This window comes from Mus caroli, unplaced genomic scaffold (genome assembly GCF_978045245.1).
Source record: "Mus caroli unplaced genomic scaffold, Mus_caroli_1 scaffold_7, whole genome shotgun sequence".
In the NCBI taxonomy this organism is placed as follows: domain Eukaryota; kingdom Metazoa; phylum Chordata; class Mammalia; order Rodentia; family Muridae; genus Mus; species Mus caroli.
In genome coordinates, this window is record NW_028227262.1 from 74,002,527 (window position 1) to 74,024,181 (window position 21,655).

General features: G+C 41.7%; 1 pseudogene; it reads left to right on the forward strand.

Annotated features, from left to right (window-relative positions):
* Window positions 1–6,929: 6,929 nt before the first annotated feature.
* Window positions 6,930–8,224, forward strand: LOC147003949 (MLV-related proviral Env polyprotein pseudogene; annotated as a pseudogene).
* Window positions 8,225–21,655: the final 13,431 nt, after the last annotated feature.

A 21,655-nucleotide genomic window follows, 5' to 3' on the forward strand; every position in this document is an offset into this window, starting at 1 on the left:
CTCCTGGTGGTGAAGGAAGATGGAATATTGTAACTTGTTTAAGATCCCACAGCTCTGATCTGGGACTGAGAACAAAGCAGAACAGCCCCCAGGCATGCCAGGGCAGGGCTGTTGTTAAGGCACTCCTAAGAACATCTTGGCCATAAAGATGAAACGGTATTCAAGGACAAATGGGACTATATTATCTAAGCTAACACCATCTGGCTGGAATCTCCCCTCAATCTGTAGACAGGCAGGGTCATCTTATCTAGTCCACGCCATTTAGACAGGCAGGGTCATCTTATCTAGTCCACGCCATCTGGCCGGAACCTCCCCTCTGTCTATTGCCCCTTGGCGCCAGGAAAAAGTCATACATCAACTGGTTGCTATGTGAACAAAGATAAGCCCAAGCCCACCGGAACAAAGCTCTGATGCCCCTTTTGCTGATATGTTATCTTTCTGTTAATGAATCAACCCCATGCCTTTGTCAAAATTCTTTGTATTCCTAACCCTTTGCTTCCTTAAAAACCCCTAACTCCTGAGCCTGGAGGTCGATTCCCCTGCCTCCTGTGTGAGGTACATATCGACCCAGAGCTCTGCTAATAAAGCCTCGTGCGTCTTGCAACAAGAGAGATTCTTGTGTTCGTGGGTGCTTCCCGTCCCTGGACTAGAGTGGGGTCCCTATATTTGGGGTCCTACATTTTGGGGGCTCGTCCGGGATTTTGGGGGCACCCAGAACCCCAAGAATACCCCTTGGAGGTACGTCTGTGTGAGTTTGGTGTGTCTGAGTGCAGTGCCGCTGAATCTGTGTCTCGGTTTTCCAGTGTTAGTATTCTGGCAGCTGCCGCTGAGATCCGTGAGGATCCAGTGTGTGTGCGCAGAAGGATACGTCCTGAGCCGCAAAGCTGCAGCCCTGGGGAGACGTTTCTAGGGCAATCCTGGAGGAGGAAGTGCCCAGGGTCAGAGACAGTCGGAAAGACCCGGCTGTCCTTTGGCAGAGTGAGGGAGATAGAGTGCTCTTTCTGCCAGAGCGGGAGTGGACGTGGAATCCCACTCTGTCAGAGGTAGCGTTTGGCTGGTTGTACAAGTCCAGGCAGGGACGAGTGTGCTTGGACGTTCTCGTGTCCCTTGTCTCTGTCTTCGTTTTGTCTCTGTTTTTGTTCTTCATTATGGGTCAGACTCTCTCAACCCCATTATCTTTGACTGAGGACCATTGGACGGACGTTAGGGCAAGAGGACAAAACTTATCAGTAATAGTTAAAAAGAAACCCTGACAGTCTTACTGCGCCTCGGTATGGCCGACCTTCGGAGTGGGTTGGCCTGAGGAAGGGACGTTTCACCTCCCCACCATTAGGGCCGTAAAAGCCGTTGTTTTTCAGGAAGGCTCCGGATCGTTTCCAGATCAGCAGCCGTATATCACAGTGTGGGAAGATTTAGCATGGTTCCCGCCTGCCTGGGTTCGCCCATTTCTTCCACCCCTACGTCCAGGTACCAAGGTTTTGACGGTTCGAGAGAATGCTGAGAAGGAGAAATTAAAAATACTACCTGAAGGAGCCAGCGAGAAATCCACCCCACAGCAACCAGCGGCTGTTTCTAAAATCTATCCGGAGATAGAGGAACCTCCAGAATGGCCCGATTCTCTACCACCGCCTTATCCCCCAGTCCTCCAACCTGCACCCTTTCCCAGCTCCGCAGCCCAGCCCTCGGCTCCGGCAGCTCCACCTTTGGGTCTAGGGAGTGGGGAGGGGGGTCCCTCAGCAGGAACAAGAAGCCGCCGGGGAGTGCTCTCAGAGGGGCTAGCCGATTCTAAGATGGCGCTTCCACTTAGAGCTGTTGGAGCTCCCCCTACCGGCCAGAATGACCTCCAGCTTCTTCAATACTGGCCGTTTTCGTCTTCGGACCTTTATAATTGGAAAGTAAACCATCCCTCTTTCTCAGATAATCCTACAGGACTTACAGGGTTGATAGAGTCTCTGATGTACTCACACCAGCCCACCTGGGATGACTGCCAACAGCTCCTACAAACCCTGTTTACCACCGAGGAAAGAGAGAGAATCCTCCTCGAGGCACGGAAGAACGTCCGAGATGGAGCCAGACGGCCGGTCCAGACCTCGGTCGAGATAGATGAAGGATTTCCCTTAACTCGCCCCCAGTGGGATTATAACACAGCACAAGATAGGGAACGGCTGTCCAATTACCGACGGGCACTAGTCGCGGGTCTCAGAGGGGCTGCTCGTAAGCCCACAAATTTGGCTAAGGTAAGAGAAGTTTTGCAGGGGCCAGCTGAGCCTCCCTCAGTCTTTTTAGAGAGACTCATGGAGGCTTATAGGAGGTATACCCCGTTTGACCCTACGTCAGAGGGACAGCGGGGCTTCAGTGATTATGGCCTACATAGGGCAGTCAGCTCCTGATATTAGAAGGAAGCTGCAGCGGATTGAAGGATTGCAAGATTATACTATAAGGGATGTGGTTAGAGAGGCTGAGAATGTGTATCACAAGAGAGAAACAGAAGAGGAAAAATTAGAGAGAGAAAAGAAAGAGAGAAGAGAAGATGAAGATAAGAGAGACAGGAGACAGGAGAAAGCTCTGACTCGAATTCTGGCCACAGTGGTAGATAGAGAAAGGAATAGGACTAGACAGACAGGGGACCTGAGAGATGAAAAAAGGCAGGGGCCAAGGAGACCCAGAAGAGACCGACCACGCCTAGAAAAAGACCAGTGTGCATACTGCAAGGAGAAAGGCCATTGGGCCAGCGAGTGTCCTAAAAAGAAGCAAGGGACACCAGTATTGTCTCTCGGAAAAGGTGAAAACTAGGGAAGACGGGGCTCAGTCCCCCTCCCCGAGCCTAGGGTAACCCTAGAAGTGGAGGGGACACCTATACATTTCCTGGTCGATATGGGCGCAGAATTTTCAGTGCTTAAAACCCGCTAGGAAAATTAAGAGAGAATGAGAAAACCTTAGTAATTGGAGCCACAGGACAAAAGTCATACCCATGGACTACGACCAGGACAGTAGACCTAGGATGGAATCAGGTGACTCACTCGTTCCTGGTCATTCCGGAATGTCCTATGCCCCTTCTAGGAAGAGAATTATTGACTAAATTGAAGGCACAAATAACCTTTTCCCCTCCTGGGCCGATAGTATCATAGGGAATAGAACAGCCTCAGACTTTAGCACTATCTCTGCAACTGGGAGAAGAATACCGGATTTATCAAAGCGAGTCAAAGCCCCCTGAGGGGCTACAGGACTGGCTTGATCAATTTCCCCAGGCATGGGCCGAGACAGGAGGAATGGGATTGGCAAGGCGAGTTCCCCCGGTAGTGATCGAGCTCAAGTCGGGGGCCACTCCAATTGATGTTCGACAGTACCCTATGAGCAAAGAGGCACGGGAAGGTATACGTCCTCATATCACCAGATTACTTCAGCAGGGGATCCTAGTTCCCTGCAAATCCTCTTGGAATACTCCGCTGCTCCCAGTAAAGAAGCCAGGAACAAACGACTACCACCCAGTCCAAGATCTTAGAGAGGTAAACAAAAGAGTGCAAGACATTCACCCTACAGTGTCCAACCCTTATAACCTACTTAGCACCTTGCCACCTGAACGAACTTGGTACACTGTTTTAGATCTTAAAGATGCTTTTTTCTGTCTGAGATTGCATCCCAATAGCCAACCAGTGTTCGCCTTTGAGTGGCGAGATCCGGAGAGTGGACGGGCAGGACAGCTCACCTGGACGAGGCTGCCCCAAGGGTTCAAAAATTCGCCCACTCTGTTTGATGAAGCCTTACACCGGGACTTGGCCTCTTTCCGAGTCAATAATCCACAAGTGACCCTGGTGCAGTATGCAGATGACATTTTGCTAGCTGCAGGGACACGAGAGGAGTGCGAACTGGGAACTTGGAATCTTCTGGTCGAGTTAGGTGAGTTGGGGTATCGAGCCTCAGCTAAGAAGGCGCAGCTATGCAGGACCCAGGTGACCTATCTGGGATACATCCTGAAAGATGGACAACGATGGCTGACTGATGCCAGAAAACAAACAGTGATGCGGATTCCAACTCCCACCACTCCCTGTCAGGTAAGAGAGTTCCTGGGAACAGCAGGATTCTGCAGACTGTGGGTACCGGGATTTGCCACCCTAGCAGCCCCTTTATACCCGCTGACGAAAGAAAAAGGGGAATTTACCTGGACCCAAGACCATCAGTCGGCTTTTGAGACTCTGAAAAAGGCTTTGCTTCAGGCTCCAGCCCTAGCACTGCCAAACTTAAATAAGCCGTTTACCCTATACATCGATGAAAGGAATGGTATAGCACGAGGGGTCCTAACTCAGACTCTGGGGCCCTGGAAACGTCCCGTGGCTTATCTATCAAAGAAGCTGGACCCTGTGGCTAGCGGATGGCCTTCTTGCCTGCGTGCGGTAGTGGCTACGGCAGTGATGGTAAAGGATGCTGATAAACTAACCATGGGCCAAAATGTCACTGTGGTGGCTCCACACTCCCTTGAGAGTATTATCAGGCAGCCGCCAGACCGATGGATGACCAACGCGCGAATGACCCACTATCAGAGCCTGCTCCTCACTGAACGAGTGACTTTCACAGCTCCTACCTCTCTCAACCCTGCCACCTTGTTACCCGAAATTGACGAGACTCCAGTGCACAACTGTGAAGAAATATTGGCAGAAGAAACTGGAACTCGACCAGACCTCACAGATCAGCCATGGCCGGGAGCAGCGAATTGGTACACTGATGGGAGTAGCTTCATGGTAGAAGGTAAGCGCAAAGCAGGAGCAGCGGTAGTAGATGGAAAATCTGTTATATGGTCCAGCAGTTTGCCTGAAGGAACATCAGCCCAAAAAGGTGAGCTTATTGCTTTGACACAAGCTTTGAGGCTGGCTGAGGGCAAGGTTATCAACATCTACACAGATAGCCGATATGCTTTTGCTACGGCTCATGTCCATGGGGCAATCTATAGACAGCGTGGCCTGTTAACTTCTGCGGGGAGAGACATCAAAAACAGAGAAGAGATTCTTAGCCTGCTAGAGGCTGTCCACCTGCCTCTCAAGGTGGCGATCATCCACTGCCCAGGACATCAAAAAGGAACTGGACAAATAGAGAGAGGAAACCAGATGGCAGACCAAGTGGCTAAGGAGGCGGCCCAGGGGCCAATGACTTTGGTAATCAAAACCGCGCCCCAGACGGTTGGAGGGAAAACTGAGAAAAGAGTTCTCACAGGAGAAGAGGGGCTAAAATATTTAGCTGACATTCATCGCCTGACTCACTTAGGAGTTAAAAAGATGATAAGGCTGGTCAGTAGGTCCCCTTATCGCATCCCTGGACTACAACAGGCTGCAGAGGGTTTAGTGAAAAACTGTCGAGCCTGTGCACTCACCAATGCCGGATCCAGTAAGCTCTATGGTGGAAAACGTCTAAGGGGAGATAGACCGGGGACCTACTGGGAAGTCGACTTTACAGAGGTAAAGCCAGCCCGATATGGAAATAAGTATCTGTTAGTCTTTATAGATACCTTTTCAGGGTGGGTTGAAGCGTTCCCCACTAAGAAAGAAACAGCTGCTATAGTAGCCAAGAAGATACTTGAAGAAATTCTTCCTCGCTTCAGAGTACCCAAGGTAATTGGGTCAGACAATGGGCCTGCTTTCGTCTCTCAGGTAAGCCAGGGACTGGCCAGACAGTTGGGGACAAATTGGAAATTACATTGTGCCTACAGACCCCAAAGTTCAGGGCAGGTAGAAAGAATGAATAGAACTCTCAAGGAGACCTTAACCAAATTAGCGTTAGAGTCCGGCGAGAATGATTGGACAGCCCTCCTCCCTTGTGCTCTATTCCGGGCTCGAAATACTCCGGGAGCCCTAGGTCTAACACCTTTTGAATTATTATATGGGGCGCCCCCGCCTATTTATATGACGGTAGAAAGTAAAACTTGCCCAGACATTTCCTTTGTTCCTTCTACTCCTTTTAGCCCGTCTCAAGGCTCTTGAAACGGTGAGGAAAGAAGTCTGGGAACAATTAAAAGAAACCTATGTCGCCGGTGATATTCAGGTGCCGCACCAGTTCGAAGTGGGAGACGCTGTCCTGGTGAGGAGACATCGATCGGGGAACCTTGAGCCACGGTGGAAAGGACCCTACCTGGTGCTGCTGACAACACCCACTGCAGTCAAAGTAGAAGGGATCCCTGCCTGGGTTCATGCGTCCCATGTCAAGAAGGCTCCCCCAGAAATGGACCCAGATGAGTGGACTTTGGAAAGAACTGCTAATCCTCTTAAGCTACGCCTGCTGCGCAGGGGCGGCCCCACCAGACTTTAACCCTCACACTCCAATTCAGCAGTCTTGGGAAGTGCTTAATGAAGAGGGAAACATTGTGTGGGCAGCCACTGCAGTGCACCCCCCTTGGACTTGGTGGCCTGATCTCACACCCGACATCTGTAAGTTAGCGGCAGGATCTCTCACTTGGGACCTCCCTGATCATACCGATCTTAATAACCCACCCCCTGAAGAGCGGAGTGTTCCAAACGGGATAGGGAGCACATATGGATGCTCGGGGCAGTTCTATCGAGCTAATCTTAGAGCCGCAGATTTCTATGTTTGCCCTGGTCAGGGTCAGAGCAGAAGGCTTCGACAAGAGTGCGGAGGGGCATCAAGTTTTTTTTGCGGTAAATGGGGATGCGAAACAACAGGAGATGCCTACTGGAATCCTTCCTCTGCCTGGGATCTAATCACGGTAAAACGGGGTAGTGGCCATGAGGGGTCAAACCAAGGAGAAAGAGGCCCCTCTAAATATACGGAAAATGGGTGTGCTTTTAAAAACAGCCCCCCAGGGCCATGCAAAGGTAAATACTGCAACCCCCTACTTATAAAATTCACTGAGAAAGGGAGACAAGATCGTCAGAGTTGGCTTAAGGGAAATAGGTGGGGCTGGCAAGTATACGCTCCATCAAAAGATCCTGGGTTCATTTTTAAGATCAGACTGACAGTGAGAGACCTGGCAGTGGTACCCATAGGGCCCAACAAGGTCCTTATGGAACAGGGCCCCCCAGCAAAATCCAAACCCTTGACTCAAATGCCCGCCCTGTCCACGGGCCCCTCTTATACTGCCACTCTCACTCCCCCTGCCGCTTTACAGTACCCCCTGGCTGTGGCCCCAACAAACCCTTCGACGGGACAGAGAATGTTTAATTTAGTGAGAGGAGCTTTCTATGCCCTCAATAGAACAAATCCAGATGCCACTGAGGACTGCTGGCTATGCTTGTCCTCGGGCCCCCCTTTTTATGAAGGAATTGCTTTTGATGGAAATTTTAATAAAACTAGCAATCATGCTTCCTGCTCATGGGGGACAGGGCAGAAATTGACTCTGACCGAGGTATCGGCAAAAAACCCAGGTCTCTGTATAGGTACCCCCCCTCCTACCCACAAACATCTGTGTGGCCGAATTCAATCTGTATCCAGAACAGAAACTAATTATTATCTTGTGCTGTCTCCAGTTGGCTGGTGGGCCTGTAATTCAGGACTTACCCCCTGTGTATCAACTAAGGTTTTTAAATCTTCCCATGATTTCTGTGTTATGATCCAACTGTTACCTCGAGTGTATTATTCTACATCTAGCTTAGAAGAAATGTACGCTGGTACAAGATTTAAGAGAGAACCTGTTACTTTAACCTTAGCCACCTTTTTGGGCATTGGAATGGCAGTAGGAGTGGGGACGGGAGTATCAGCCTTAATTGAAGGGAGACAAGGGATCCAATCCTTAAGAGATGCTGTTAATGAAGATCTAGAAATGTTAAAAGAGTCAATTAATGCTTTGGAAAAATCGTTATCCTCACTATCAGAAGTAGTGTTACAGAATAGGAGAGGTCTTGATCTACTCTTCCTAAAAGAGGGAGGATTGTGTGCAGCCCTAAAAGAAGAGTGCTGTTTTTATGCAGATCACACTGGGATAGTCAGGGATTCGATGCAAAAGCTGAGGGAAAGACTCGAACAGCGAAAGCAAGAACGGGAGACACAGCAGGGATGGTTAGAGTCGTGGTATTCTCGGTCACCGTGGACGACATCCTTATTTTCTGCCCTAGCTGGACCCGTTATTTTCATATGTCTAATTTTGATCTTTGGTCCCTGCATAGTTAATAGGGGAATGGCTTTCATCCAGAGCAGGATAGATGCAGTCAAACTCCTGATTTTACAACGACAATACCAACCCATAATTCAGATAGAAGAAGAATTAGGAGACACAGGGTTCTGAATTCTAGGATTAGAATTATTTAGTAGAAGAAGAGGGGAATGAAGGAAGATGGAATATTGTAACTTGTTTAAGATCCCACAGCTCTGATCTGGGACTGAGAACAAAGCAGAACAGCCCCCAGGCATGCCAGGGCAGGGCTGTTGTTAAGGCATTCCTAAGAACATCTTGGCCATAAAGATGAAACGGTATTCAAGGACAAATGGGACTATATTATCTAAGCTAACACCATCTGGCCGGAATCTCCCCTCAATCTGTAGACAGGCAAGGTCATCTTATCTAGTCCACGCCATTTAGACAGGCAGGGTCATCTTATCTATTCCACGCCATCTGGCCGGAACCTCCCCTCTGTCTATTGCCCCTTGGCGCCAGGAAAAAGTCATACATCAACTGGTTGCTATGTGAACAAAGATAAGCCCAAGCCCACCGGAACAAAGCTCTGATGCCCCTTTTGCTGATATGTAATCTTTCTGTTAATGAATCAACCCCATGCCTTTGTCAAAATTCTTTGTATTCCTAACCCTTTGCTTCCTTAAAAACCCCTAACTCCTGAGCCTGGGGGTCGATTCCCCTGCCTCCTGTGTGAGGTACGTATAGACCCAGAGCTCTGCTAATAAAGCCTCGTGCGTCTTGCAACAAGAGAGATTCTTGTGTTCGTGGGTGCTTCCCATCCCTGGACTAGAGTGGGGTCCCTATATTTGGGGTCCTACAGTGGCAAGCTTGCCACAAATGAAGACATCCTCAAATGTTATTAGCAAAGATGATTGTGAAGAGTAAGATCTATCAAAATCATGTTTAAATTACTAGGTAAATGCAAAGTTGTGAAAAATACATGTTAATGTTAAATTGTTACTTTTTCTTAAGAAAATGGCTAAGGTATATATATATATATATATATATATATATATATATATATATATGATTATATTAAACTATTTTATCAAATGAATTGGAGAACCACAGGATTTTCATTTTAAAAAGAATAGTTCTCATAATATATTCTTTTGTGTAATTTTCATGGCTCTGTGTTTTATGTCCCCTTCTCCTATCTGGACTGACTGGTTAGGACTCACTTGGAGAAGAGATGCTTAGTCCTGCTGGGACTAGATGTCCCAGGATGGGGTGGCACCCAACATGAGGAAGGATTTTCCTTCTCTGAGGAGAGGGAGAAGTGGTAATGATGGGTGGGATTTTCAAGGGCTAGACAAAAAGGAGAAGAGGGAAGGGGGCTGTGATTGGGCAGTAATGTAAATTTAAAAGGTAAATTATGGAAAAAGAAATACATAAATTGCACAGCATGAATGATGTTGAGATACACAACATCACACAAGCATTATGTCTTGTTCTTTTAGCTTTCATCTGATTCTTTATCTCCCTTATTTGAAAAGAAAAACTTTAGTGACATGGACTGACTATCCTGCCCTTTCACAATTGATTTCTGTATGCAACAAATGGTAGTATTTCTCACCAACACATAGTCATTCTTCTTATTTATTTATTTATTTATTAGATATTTTCTTTATATACATTACAAATGTTATCCCGAAAGTTCCCTATACCCTCCCTCTGCCCTGCTCCCCTACCTACACACTCCCACTTCTTAACCCTGGCATTCCCCTATACTGGGGCATATAAAGTTTGCAATACCGAGGGGCCTCTCTTCCCAGTGATAGCCAACTAGGCCATCTGCTTCATATGCAACTAGAGATACAAGTTCTGGGGGTACTGGTTAGTTCATATTGTTGTTCTACCTATAGGGTTGCAGACCCCTTCAGCTCCTTGGGTGCTTTCTCTAGCTTCTCCATTGGTGGCCCTGTGGCCCATCTTATAGATGACTGTGAGCATCCACTTCTGTATTTACCAGGCACTGGCATAGCCTCACAAGAGACAGCTATAATAGGGAAGCTTCAGCAAAATCTTTCTGGCATATGCAATAGTGTCTGGGTTTGGTGGCTGATTATGGGATGGATCTCCGGGTGGGATAGTTTCTGGATAGTCCATCCTTTCTTTTTAGCTCCATACTTTGTCTCTGTAACTCCTTTCATGGGTATTTTTTTCCCTATTCTATGGAGGATTGAACTATCTACCCATTGGTCTTCCCTCTTCTTGATTTTCTTGTATTTTGCAAATTGTATCTTGGGTGTTCTATGTTTCTGAGCTAATATCCACTTATCTGTGATTGCACATCTAATGACTTCTTTTGTGAATGGTTTACCACACTAAGCGTGATATCCTCCAGATACATCAATTTGTCCAAGAATTTCATAAATCCATTCTTTTTAATAGCTGAGTAGTACTCCATTCTGTAAATGTACCACATTTTCTGTATCCATTCTTCTGTTGAGAGACATCTGGGTTCTTTCCAGCTTCTGGCAATTATAAATAGGCTGCTGTGAACATAGTGGAGCATGTGTTCTTATTACCAGTTGGAACTTCTTCAGGGCATATACCCAGGAGAGGTATTACTGGATCTTCCGGTAGTATTATGTCCAATTTTCTGAGGAACCTCCAGACTGACTTCCAGAGTTGTTGTACAAGCTTGCAATCCCACTAGTAGTGGAGGAGTCTTCCTCTTTCTCCACATTCTTGCCAGCATCTGCTGTCACCTGAGGTTTTGATCTTAGCCATTCTGACTGGTGTGAGGTAGAATCTCAGGGTTGTTTTGATTTGCATTTCCCTGATGATTAAGTATCTTGAACATTTTTTCAGATGCTTCTCAGCCATTTGATATTCCTCAGTTGAGAATTCTCATATAATTCGTCTTTAAGTTAGTTTATAAAGTAGTTATTTCATATGTTCAATTATTAGATAAATGGTGGTAAATCACTTGATTGAGCTGACATCCTACTTTAAAAGAAATATTAAAATGGAAATAAAACCAAATCAGGAATTAGAAATATTTGTTCTAATCATTTATCTTTATTTAAAACCAACTCTTGGCCTGGAGTAAGCATCTTAAATCTTTAATGAACTGTATTGAAAATGACCTCATTTAATATATATACTACAAAACTGCAAATGATGAGGTAAGGAGTTAAACACTTAATGTTACACATACATATATTCTCTCTCTCTCTCTCTCTCTCTCTCTCTCTCTCTCTCTCTCTCTCTCTCTCTCTCTCTCTCTTGTTCTCTCTCTTGTTCTCTCTCTCTGCAAGACTCTGTTTCTTTGTATGTAGATCTAGCTATCTTGGATATTGATTTGTACAAGGGCTGACCTCACACTCATATATTTCTGTTTGTCTCTGCTCCCCAAGTGCCAGTGTGGGTTTGTACTAGGTCCTTTAAATACATATTATACCTTCCAGTTTAATGATTCTATGGGGTTCCTGAAGGTTTGAACAAATGTGTCTCTGTTTCTTGTGCCTTCTCTTGTACTCTTTTCCTTCTGTTTGTTTTGTCTAATTACACCATGTTAAATTCTGTTCTATCTTATTTTAATTCACATTTTTTATTTTACATTGTTATTAATAAAAATAAATCTGGACTGTTATACATATCTTTATTGTTTCTGCAGTTCAATAAAAATTATAACTCAACTAACATTTCAGTTTAAGAACTCAACCAATTCAATTTAAACCCTGTCTTGTGTAGCTTACTTTAAACCTCATTTAATCAAGCTTAAAGAAATAAGCCCCAGAGGCTGCCCTGCTCTTGGTCATGGACATTAGATACCATTGTAGTATACAAAGCTATGAATGGGAAAGAGAAAAACAGAGCTGTATATGCTCAGTGGCAATAGGTGGAACTGGAGACATTACAGAAATGAGAATCAGACTGACATGAGTGGGCTTTGCTGCCACCTGAGGTCATTATGATGCCTGGTTCATGCAGCCACCAAGAGCCATTTAGATGACCATGGACTGGGCCACTACTCAAAGCCATGTCGATGTCAGTGGCTCCCTCTCCAGCCACTTGAGGCCCTGGTGATATCCATGGTACTTGCCTCTAAGAGCCTTGTCTGGATCAGTGGTACTCCTGCAGCCAGAGGTCATGTTACTGGTCTGTTCTGTCATCAAAACTATGTTGAACCCCAAGGCCTTTGCTCCTGCTGACTTCTGTATTTATTTATTTATTTATTTATTTATTTATTTATTTATTTATTTATTTATTTATTTATTATTAGATATTTTCTTTATTTACAATTCAAATGTTATCCCCTTTCCTAGGTTCCCCTCAAAAATCCCCATCCCCTCCCTCTCTCCCTGCTCTCCAACCTACCTGCTCCCATTCCTGGTCCTGGCATTCCCCTATATTGGGGCATAGAACTTTCACAGGACCAAGGGCCTCTCCTCCTATTGATGACCAACTATGCCATCCTCTGCTACATATGTAGCTAGAGCCACAAGTTCCACCATGTGTTTTCTTTGATTGGTGGTTTAGTCCCAAGGAGCTCTAGGAGTACTGGTTAGTTCATATTATGTTCCTCCTATGGGGCTGCAAAACCCCTTCAGCTCCCTAGGTACTTTCTCTAGCACATTCATTGGGGACCTTGTGCTCTGTCCAATGGATGACTGTGAGCATTCACGTCTGTATTTGCCAGGCACTGTCAGAGTCTCTCAGGAGACAGCTATATCAGGCTCCTGTCAGCACACTCTGGTTGGCATCTGCCATAGTGTCTGGGTTTGGTGATTGTTTATGGGATGGATCCCCAAGTGAAGCAGTCTCTGGATGATCGTTCCTTCAGTCTTTGCTCTGAACTTTGTCTCTGTAACTCTTTCCTTATGACTTCAAAGCATAAGGAAGCTACTTTTGTAGCGATATGATATAGATGATTGCATACACATAGTTGAGGAAGAGGGAGATATAGGCTTCTGTGACAACCCCTACTCCCACCAAACCCCTAACTCCATCAAAAAGTAGGAGCTTAAGCAGTAAGCCATCAAAGAGAACCCTTAAAAGTCTGATAAAGATGATTAATTTAGCTTTCTGCTATTGATGATTTTCTATTGGAGATGTGCGAGGGGAATGGCTCAGTTGTAATTTTAAGTGGAATGTCACTGAGAATGTGACCATGCTCCAGTGGGTATACAAATAACAGAAAGTGGACTGGTTAATTAATTATTAATATAATTAATAATAATAATAATAATAATTTTGAGGGGTGGTCACAAAGATCAAAGGTCAACATGGAAGTACTGAGAAGTGAATTGTGTTCAGGGTTCATGATGTTAAATTTTCAAAAAATCAATAAATATACTATGATTAAAAACAAAAACCATAAAAAAAAACAAACAAAACAAAACAAAACAAAACAAAACAAAACAAAAACACAAGTCCTTAGACTGGTAAAGGTGAAGAGCACTTGATGCTTTTGCAGAGGGTCTAGGTTTGATTCCCATTACTCACGTGGTAGCTCAAAATCATATAACTCCAGATTCAGTGGCTATGATGCCCTATTGTGGAATTTGTGCACAGCTGACACACTGGTGATACACATACTAAGTCTTTGGAAGGTTTTTAATTCACTGAGTATTCCTGGTATTCTATTATCAAATCAACTTGAAAATGAGTCACAAGTTCATCTGAGACTTGCACTGAGAGAACAAGCCTCTGATTTATTTACAGCTTTGGTTCATTCTTCAGAAAGCAGGGATGATGTCTTCTGTACCAAACATGAGTGCTCATGTGCTTTTGAGAGTTGTTACGATTTACAAAGACATTAAAAACAATCATTTGTAAGTACGCAGATTTTCTTAAAGGGAAAAATAACATCTAACTTGGAATGCTCTGGGGTTGAAGCTTAAAAATGTTTTCTGGCAAAAACCTAAAACTATTGTGTGTTTCAAAGGATATTTTGGGTGTAGGCTATGCGTGTATGTGTGTGTGTGTATGTGTGTGTGTGTGTGTGTATATATATATATATATATATATATATATATATATATATATATATATATGTGTGTGTGTGTGTGTGTGTGTGTGTGTGTGTGTGTGTGCGTGCACTCATACAGGCTTCTGTTTGCATGTTTATAAACTACAGAAAAAGGATGGAGAAAGTCAGAATTCATCCTGAAGTCAGGGGGAATTAATGGCCATAATTAACATAATGTTAAGATTTCCACAGGTTGTGTGACAAGCCGGTAAAGTGAAGAAGTACAGAAATAGGAAATAAGTAGTTTTCGGGGTACATAATAAAAGGCACTAATGTATAGGAGCATAGGAAGCAGTGTGATCGTTTTCATTTGCAAATTGCAGACTAATGACCTTGCTATTGGAGAAAGGGAAGTTCCAAGAAGTAATTAAAAATAATTGATACATTAATGCTAATAAATGTCCTTGCCAACCAGCACAAATAGACTTGTAATTTGAGGGCATGTTCTCTGTGCTTACAGCAGCCTGGATGGAGCTATAATTTAAAGATCACTATTCAGAAAGTGTCAAAGACTCATGGGAAGCTAAAACTAATCCATTTGCTCCCCAGCTAAAATGAAGTTCAAAACCATCTTATGAATTCACAGGTGAGTTAAGATGCTACCCTGACCATGACTATAGACTTTCTTGGTCTCAAATTCTTCTTGCTGATAACTAAGAAAGAAGAGTAGCACTTAATTGAGATCAAAAAGAGAGTGACATTTATTCTTGACACCTTTACAAAGGTTTTCTCAATTACTTGGATGTGTGCCCACTACAGGATGGAAAGAAATGCCCTGGGGGACTATGCTAATCACTGGCTACCAAGGGGAATAGGCAGTCTGACAAAGTGCTCTTACAACTGTCATTGTGTAGCTATACATTCTCTGTTTCCCTCTGTCTCTCATGTCTGTCTGTCTGTCTGTCTGTCTGTCTGTCTGTCTGTCTGTCTCTCTCTCTCTCTCTCTGTGTGTACACCTGGATTTTAAAATTTGTCCTAGGTTATAAGGTGAAAAATGTATATGCATACAATGTTGAACACATCTCTATATCTCTATCTATCTATCTATCATATGTCTATCTGTGTACTTTTCAAACATTTGTGTACTTAAAGTATAAACAACTTGTCAGGTATGTCCAAAAGATTGAAATGCAATAAGATGGAAACATAGATGCTAAAAACAGAATTAACATCAACAAAATTTCTGGTCAAATAAACATTAGACAAGGAGAATTAGAATAAAAAATTATCCTTCTCCAGTCCTTGCTTTAATATGCAGCATGGGAAATTCATAATCTTCACTCAAATTATCAAGCTATATAAGAAAAGAAACAAAGTAATCCCTTTAATTTCCAAGAATTCTCTTCTCAATAAGTATTATGTGAGTCTTTTTTCCTTAGATATAAAATGTCTTTTTTTTTAGCATTTTCTTTTTTTTAATTAGATATTTTCTTTATTTACATTTCAAATGTTATCCCCTTTCCTAGTGTCCCCTGAAGAAAATCCCTTATCCCCTCCCCCTTTCTCTACTTTCCAACCCACCCAGTTCCATTCCTGGTCCTGGCATTCCCCTATACTGGGGCATAGAACCTTCACAGGACCTAGGCTATCTCCTCCCATTGTTGACTAACTAGGCCATCCTCTGTTACATATACAGCTGCTCCCATTCCTGGTTCTGGCATTCCCCTATATTGGGGCATAGAACTTTCACAGGACCAAGGGCCTCTCCTCCCATTGATGACCAACTATGCCATCCTCTGCTACATATACAGCTAGAGCCACAAGTTCCACCATGTGTTTTCTTTGATTGGTGGTTTAGTTCAAGGATCTTTGGGGGTATTTGTTAGTATATGGATGTTCTTCCTATGGGGCTTCAGACCCCTTCAGCACATTGGGTACTTTCTTTAGTTTCTTCACTGGGGACCTTGTGCTCTGTTCAACACATGACTGTGAGCATCCATTTCTGTATTTGCCAGGCACTAGCAGAGCCCCTCAGGAGACAGCTATATCAGGCTCCTGTAAGCAAACTCCTGTTGGCATGTGCCATAGTCTCTGGATTTGGTGGTTGTTTATGGGATGGATCCCCAAGTGAGGCAGTCTCTGGGTGGTGGTTCCTTCAGTCTCTGCTCCGAACTTTGTCTCTGTAACTCCTCCCATGGATATTTTCTTCCCCCTTCTAAGAAGGATTCTGAGTTTCTGGGCTAATATCCACTTATCAGTGAGTGCATATCATGTGTGTTCTTTTGTGAATGGGTTACCTCACTTAGGATGTTATCCTCCAGATCCATCCATTTGTTTAAAAATTTCATAAATTCATTGTTTTTAATAGCTACTTAGTACATCATTGTGTAAGTGTGCCAGACTTTATCTATCCATTCCTTTGTTGAGGGAAATCTGGGTTCTTTCAAGCTTCTGGCTATTATAAATAAGGCAGCTATGAACATAGTGGAACATGCGTCCTTATTACATGTTGGAGAATTTTCTGGGTATATGACCTGGAGTGGAGTTGCTGGATCATCTGGTAGAACTATGTCTACTTTTCTGAGGAACTGCCAAACTGATTCCCAGAGTGGTTGTACCAGCTTGCAGTTCCACCAGCAATGGAAGAGTATAACTTTTTCTACACATCCTTTCCAGCATCTGCTATCACCTGAGTGTTTGATCTTAGTCATCCTTACTGGTGTGAGATGGAATCTCAGGGTTGTTTTTATTTGTATTTCCCTGATGATTGAGGATGTTGAACATCTTTTTTAGGTGCTTCTCAGCCATTCAGTATTTCTCTGTTGAGAATTCTTTGTTTAGCTCTGTATCCCATATTGTAATCTGGTTGTTTGGTTTTCTGAAGTCCAACTTCTTGAGTTCTTCATATATATTGGATATTATTCCCTTATGGGATTTACGATTGCTAAAGATCTATTCTCAATCTGTTGGTTGCCCTTTGTCTTATTGACAATATCCTTGGCCTTACAGAAGCTTTACAATTTTATAAGGTCCCATTTGTCGATTCTTGATCTGTATTAGTCAGGGTTTCTATTCCTTGCACATACATCATGACCAAGAATCAAGTTGGGGAAGAAAGGGTTTATTCAGCTTACACTTCCACATTGCTGTTGATCACCAGGACTGGAACTCAAGCAGAGCAGGAAGCAGGAGGTGATGCAGAGGGCATTTAATTTGATGTTGGCTCCTGGTTTGCTGTATATTGCTTTTTATTATGTTTAGGTATGGGCCTTGAATTCCTGATCTTTCCAAGAATTTCATCATGAAGGGGTGTTGGACTTTGTTGAATGCTTTCTCAGCATCCAATGAGATGATCATGTGGTTTTTGTCTTTGAGATTATTTTTTTAGTAGATTTCATTGATGAATTTTCATATATTGAATAATACTTACATCCCTGCCATGAAGCATACTTGATCATGATTGATAATTGTTTTGATGTGTTCTTGGATTCAGTTTGCGAGAATTTTATTGAGTATTTTTTCATCGTTATTTATAAAGGAATTTGGTCTGAAGTTTTCTGTCTTTTTTTGGTCTTTGTGTGGTTTAGATATTAGAGTAATTGTGGCTTCATAGAATGAATTGGGTAGAGTACCTTCTGTTTCTATTTTGTGGAATAGTTTGAGGAGAATTTGAAATAGGTCTTCTTTGAAGGTCTGATAGAACTTCTCACTAAACCCATCTGGTCCTGGGCTTTTTTTGGTTGGGAGAATATTAATGGTTGCTTCTGTTTCTTTAAGGGATATGGAACTGTTTAGATCATTAATCTGATCCTGATTTAACTTTGGTACCTGGTATCTTTATAGAAAATTTGTCTGAACATTTCATCCTAAAACAAAAGGATATACCTTCTTCTCAGTACCTCATGGTACCTTCTGCAAAACTGACTGTATACACTCAACAACATACTACTTAATGATAACTTGATCAAGGTAGAAATGAAGAAAGAAATTAAAGACTTTTTAGAGTTTAATGAAAATGAAGCCACAACATCCCCAAAATTGTGGGACACAATGAAAGCAGTGCTAAGCGGAAAACTCATACCTCTGAGTGCCTCCAAAAAGTTACTGGAGTGAGCATACACTAGAAGCTTGACAACACACTTAAAAGCTCTAGAACAAAAGAAGCAAATTTACCCAAGAGAAGTAGAAGGCAGGAAATAATCAAATTCAGGGGTGAAATCAACCAAGTGGAAACAAAAAGAACTATACAAAGAATCAACCAAACCAGGAGCTGGTTCTTTGAGAAAATCAACAAGATAGATAAACCCTTAGCCAGATTCAAGAGAGGGCACAGGGACAGTATCTAATTAACAAAATCAGAAATGAAAAGGGACATATAACAACAGAATCTGAGGACATCAAATAAAAAATCATAAGATCCTACTTCAGAAGCCTATATTCAACAAAACTGGAAAAGCTGGATGAAATGGAGTCTTTAAGAAGCAAGCAACTTAAATAATTATTCAGAATATAAGATGTGATTAGTTATTTCTAGTGATTCCAATATTGGGTTGGTATAATTTTAAGAAATGAAAAAATTCTGAAGATAGTATATTCAATAGACTGGATTTTTATATCATACCTAATACATAGTATCTAAATATTATAAAGTTGAGTATTAAAAGACAAATGTGATAATTATTTTTTATGTGCAAAATTGGATTGATATGTTTTTCAGAAAGTATTTTCCCAAGATGACTGAATGTTAAATAAAAGAAGTATAGAATCTGTGTATTTGAAACAATGTTTTTAAATTTAAATATCATGCAACATATATAATTTCCTGAAAAAGTACAGAGAGCTGAGTTTCAGTAGGTATGTTGTGTGAATTTAAGTAAGTTGACGAGCATATAGACTATTAGTCATATAAAAACAATGTCCCTGTGTAGTAAAATCATGAAAATTACCAGAGATTGCTTAAAAGATATGTGGATAAGTTACAGATGTTATGGGAATATGAAAATTCATTGTAAATAGAAGAAAATTTCACCTTAAAAAATGGAAGTACCTAGCTGGGTGGTGGTGGCACATGCCTTTAATCTCAGTACTTGGGAGGCAGAGACAGACTGATTTCTGAGTTTGAGGCCAGCCTGGTCTACTGGTCTACAAAGTGAGTTTCAGGACAGCCAGGGCTATACAGAGAAACCCTGTCTCAAAAAAACAAAAAAAGCAAAAAACAAAAAAACAAAACAAAAAAGGAAGTACTTGCTTCATTATATTAAATAATATCCAGATTTTTGTTGTTGTTGTTTTGGTTTTGGTTTTTGTTTTTTACTATTCTTTATGTTTTTTTTTTACAGTCCAGTCATTAGCCCCCTCCAAATCTGCCCTCTGAATGTTTGTTCCTCGTCCTATACCTTTTCTTCCCCCCATATTTCCAAGAAGGTGTGACATCCCCCTTCATCTATCCCACCAGACCTCCCCATCCCATGGGGCCTCAAGTCTCTTGAGTGTTAGGTGCATCTTCTCTTACTGAGGCCAGACCAGGCAGTCCTCTGATGTGTATGTGTCAGGGGCCTCATATCAGCTGGTGTATGGTGACTGATTGGTGGCTCAATGTCTTAGAGATCTCTGGGGTACATATTCATTTTGAAATTACTATATATTCCCCAAAATAAATTGAGTTTTTGAATTTTTTTCCTATATATTGAAGAAGCCAAGTACCTTGTTATTTTCCTAGCAATCAACAAGGTGTTCTTTTCCTATATTTTTAAGGTTTGAGCACCCTACACGATCTCTTTATTTAATAAATTGTAAAAAATGTAAAGAAATCTAGTTTATGATTTATATAATAAAAATAAGATGTAATTTGAGGTTTAATGTTGGTTATTAAGTAATAAAATTATAAACACGCTGGTCTTATTCATGAGTTCTTGTGTTTTGTGTGTGTGTGTGTGCGTATGTGTGTGCTTACATTTGATTCTAATGAATTTCTTGAGCTTTTTTGTTTCTTACTACACAAAACTGTATCATTTACTTGAAATTTCTTGCATTAGCTGTGAAAGACATACTTTTAACTTAACATTTGAACATATTTTAATTGGAATGACTATGATGCATAAGAAGATATTTGTCATTGTCTCTAATTAAAATACTTTAAGAACTAGCTGACACTTTAAGCATTTTAATGAGCATGATATTTCATGTAAAAAAGATTTAAAGCCTCCTATTTAATAAACAAACTTATAGTCCTAGTAAGACAACATTTTAGTTAGACAATCTGTTGTGGTTTAATTATGTGTAGTTTAAAGTTGTTCATTAAAAATTCCAAAGTGTTTTCTTATTATTTTTCCATTATAATATTTTGATTCCCTATTACGGTGGGAAAATTTGAGGTGAAAGCTTATATCTATTTCATTTAAATTTACCTTTCATTTCCTCCCTGTAGAAATTGTTTCCAGTATCCACATTGGCTATTAAAATTCACCTGATAGATCATGAATATTTATCTATTTCACAGTTCATTTTCACACCTGTACAGTGCTATCTAAATACTTTTTTTACCCACAAAATATTTATCAAATGTTATATGACAAAAACTTGTCTGGTCATGTGGATTATTCCACTGAGTAAGCAAACAAAATATATATAACCAATTGAAATGTGCATGCTATGGTGGCATTGGTATTAAAAATGATATTCATGGTTTTCACCCAAAAAATTGGATTTGCTATCAACAGATAGGAAAGGAGAAATACTGTGAAATGAGAGGGAAAACAGTACAGCAGCTTCCTTTCTAAAATAACATCATATGCATCTTTCACACACTCAATGGAGACAGATTTAGACAGTGAAATTAAGTGAAATCACAAGAGTGAAGTAGTATCAACAAGAGACCAAAGAAGAAACATTGAGCCCAAAACCTCAGACATTGAAGAACAATGAAACAATGAGAGCTTCAATAAGTCAGATAGTGAAAAAGACAATTGTCTTCCCAAATTTGTTATTTATGGACACTTGAGTGTGCTGGTATACATGAGACATACATAGTCCATAGCCAGAAATATGATCCCCTCAAGCTAATGTTACTTATAGTTGTGAACAGGCAGATGGGTACAAGGCATCTTACCTGCGTTCAACAGTTAAGGCTACTTACAGCTCTAGCTCCAAGTTGGATGATCTGAGTTAAATCCTTTGTTTTCATATGGTAGAAAGGGAAAACTGACTTTCATAAGTGATTTCTTCCTTCATAAGCATGCCATGCTATGTGCAGTGAAAACACACACACACAAATAATGAAAATTAAAAAAAAAACAGAAACTATAAACCATTTCTATTTATAAACATTTCTATTATCTCATTTATTTTTATAATAATAAAAGGCCAATTATTCTATTGTATGTATTTAATTTTACTTTCAAATATTCATTTTGATGGATATGCATATAAATATGTTTAATATAAAAATAGTGTCAAAATTAATATTCCCTATATTAAGTGAGAGTGGTATATGACTTGTAGTTTACATCATGATAATATAGAATATATATATTTAAAGGGAATGCATTATTAATAAATGTGCAGCCTTTATTTAGAAAGTTTTCCTCAATTTTTTTATTGGATATTTTATTTATTTACAT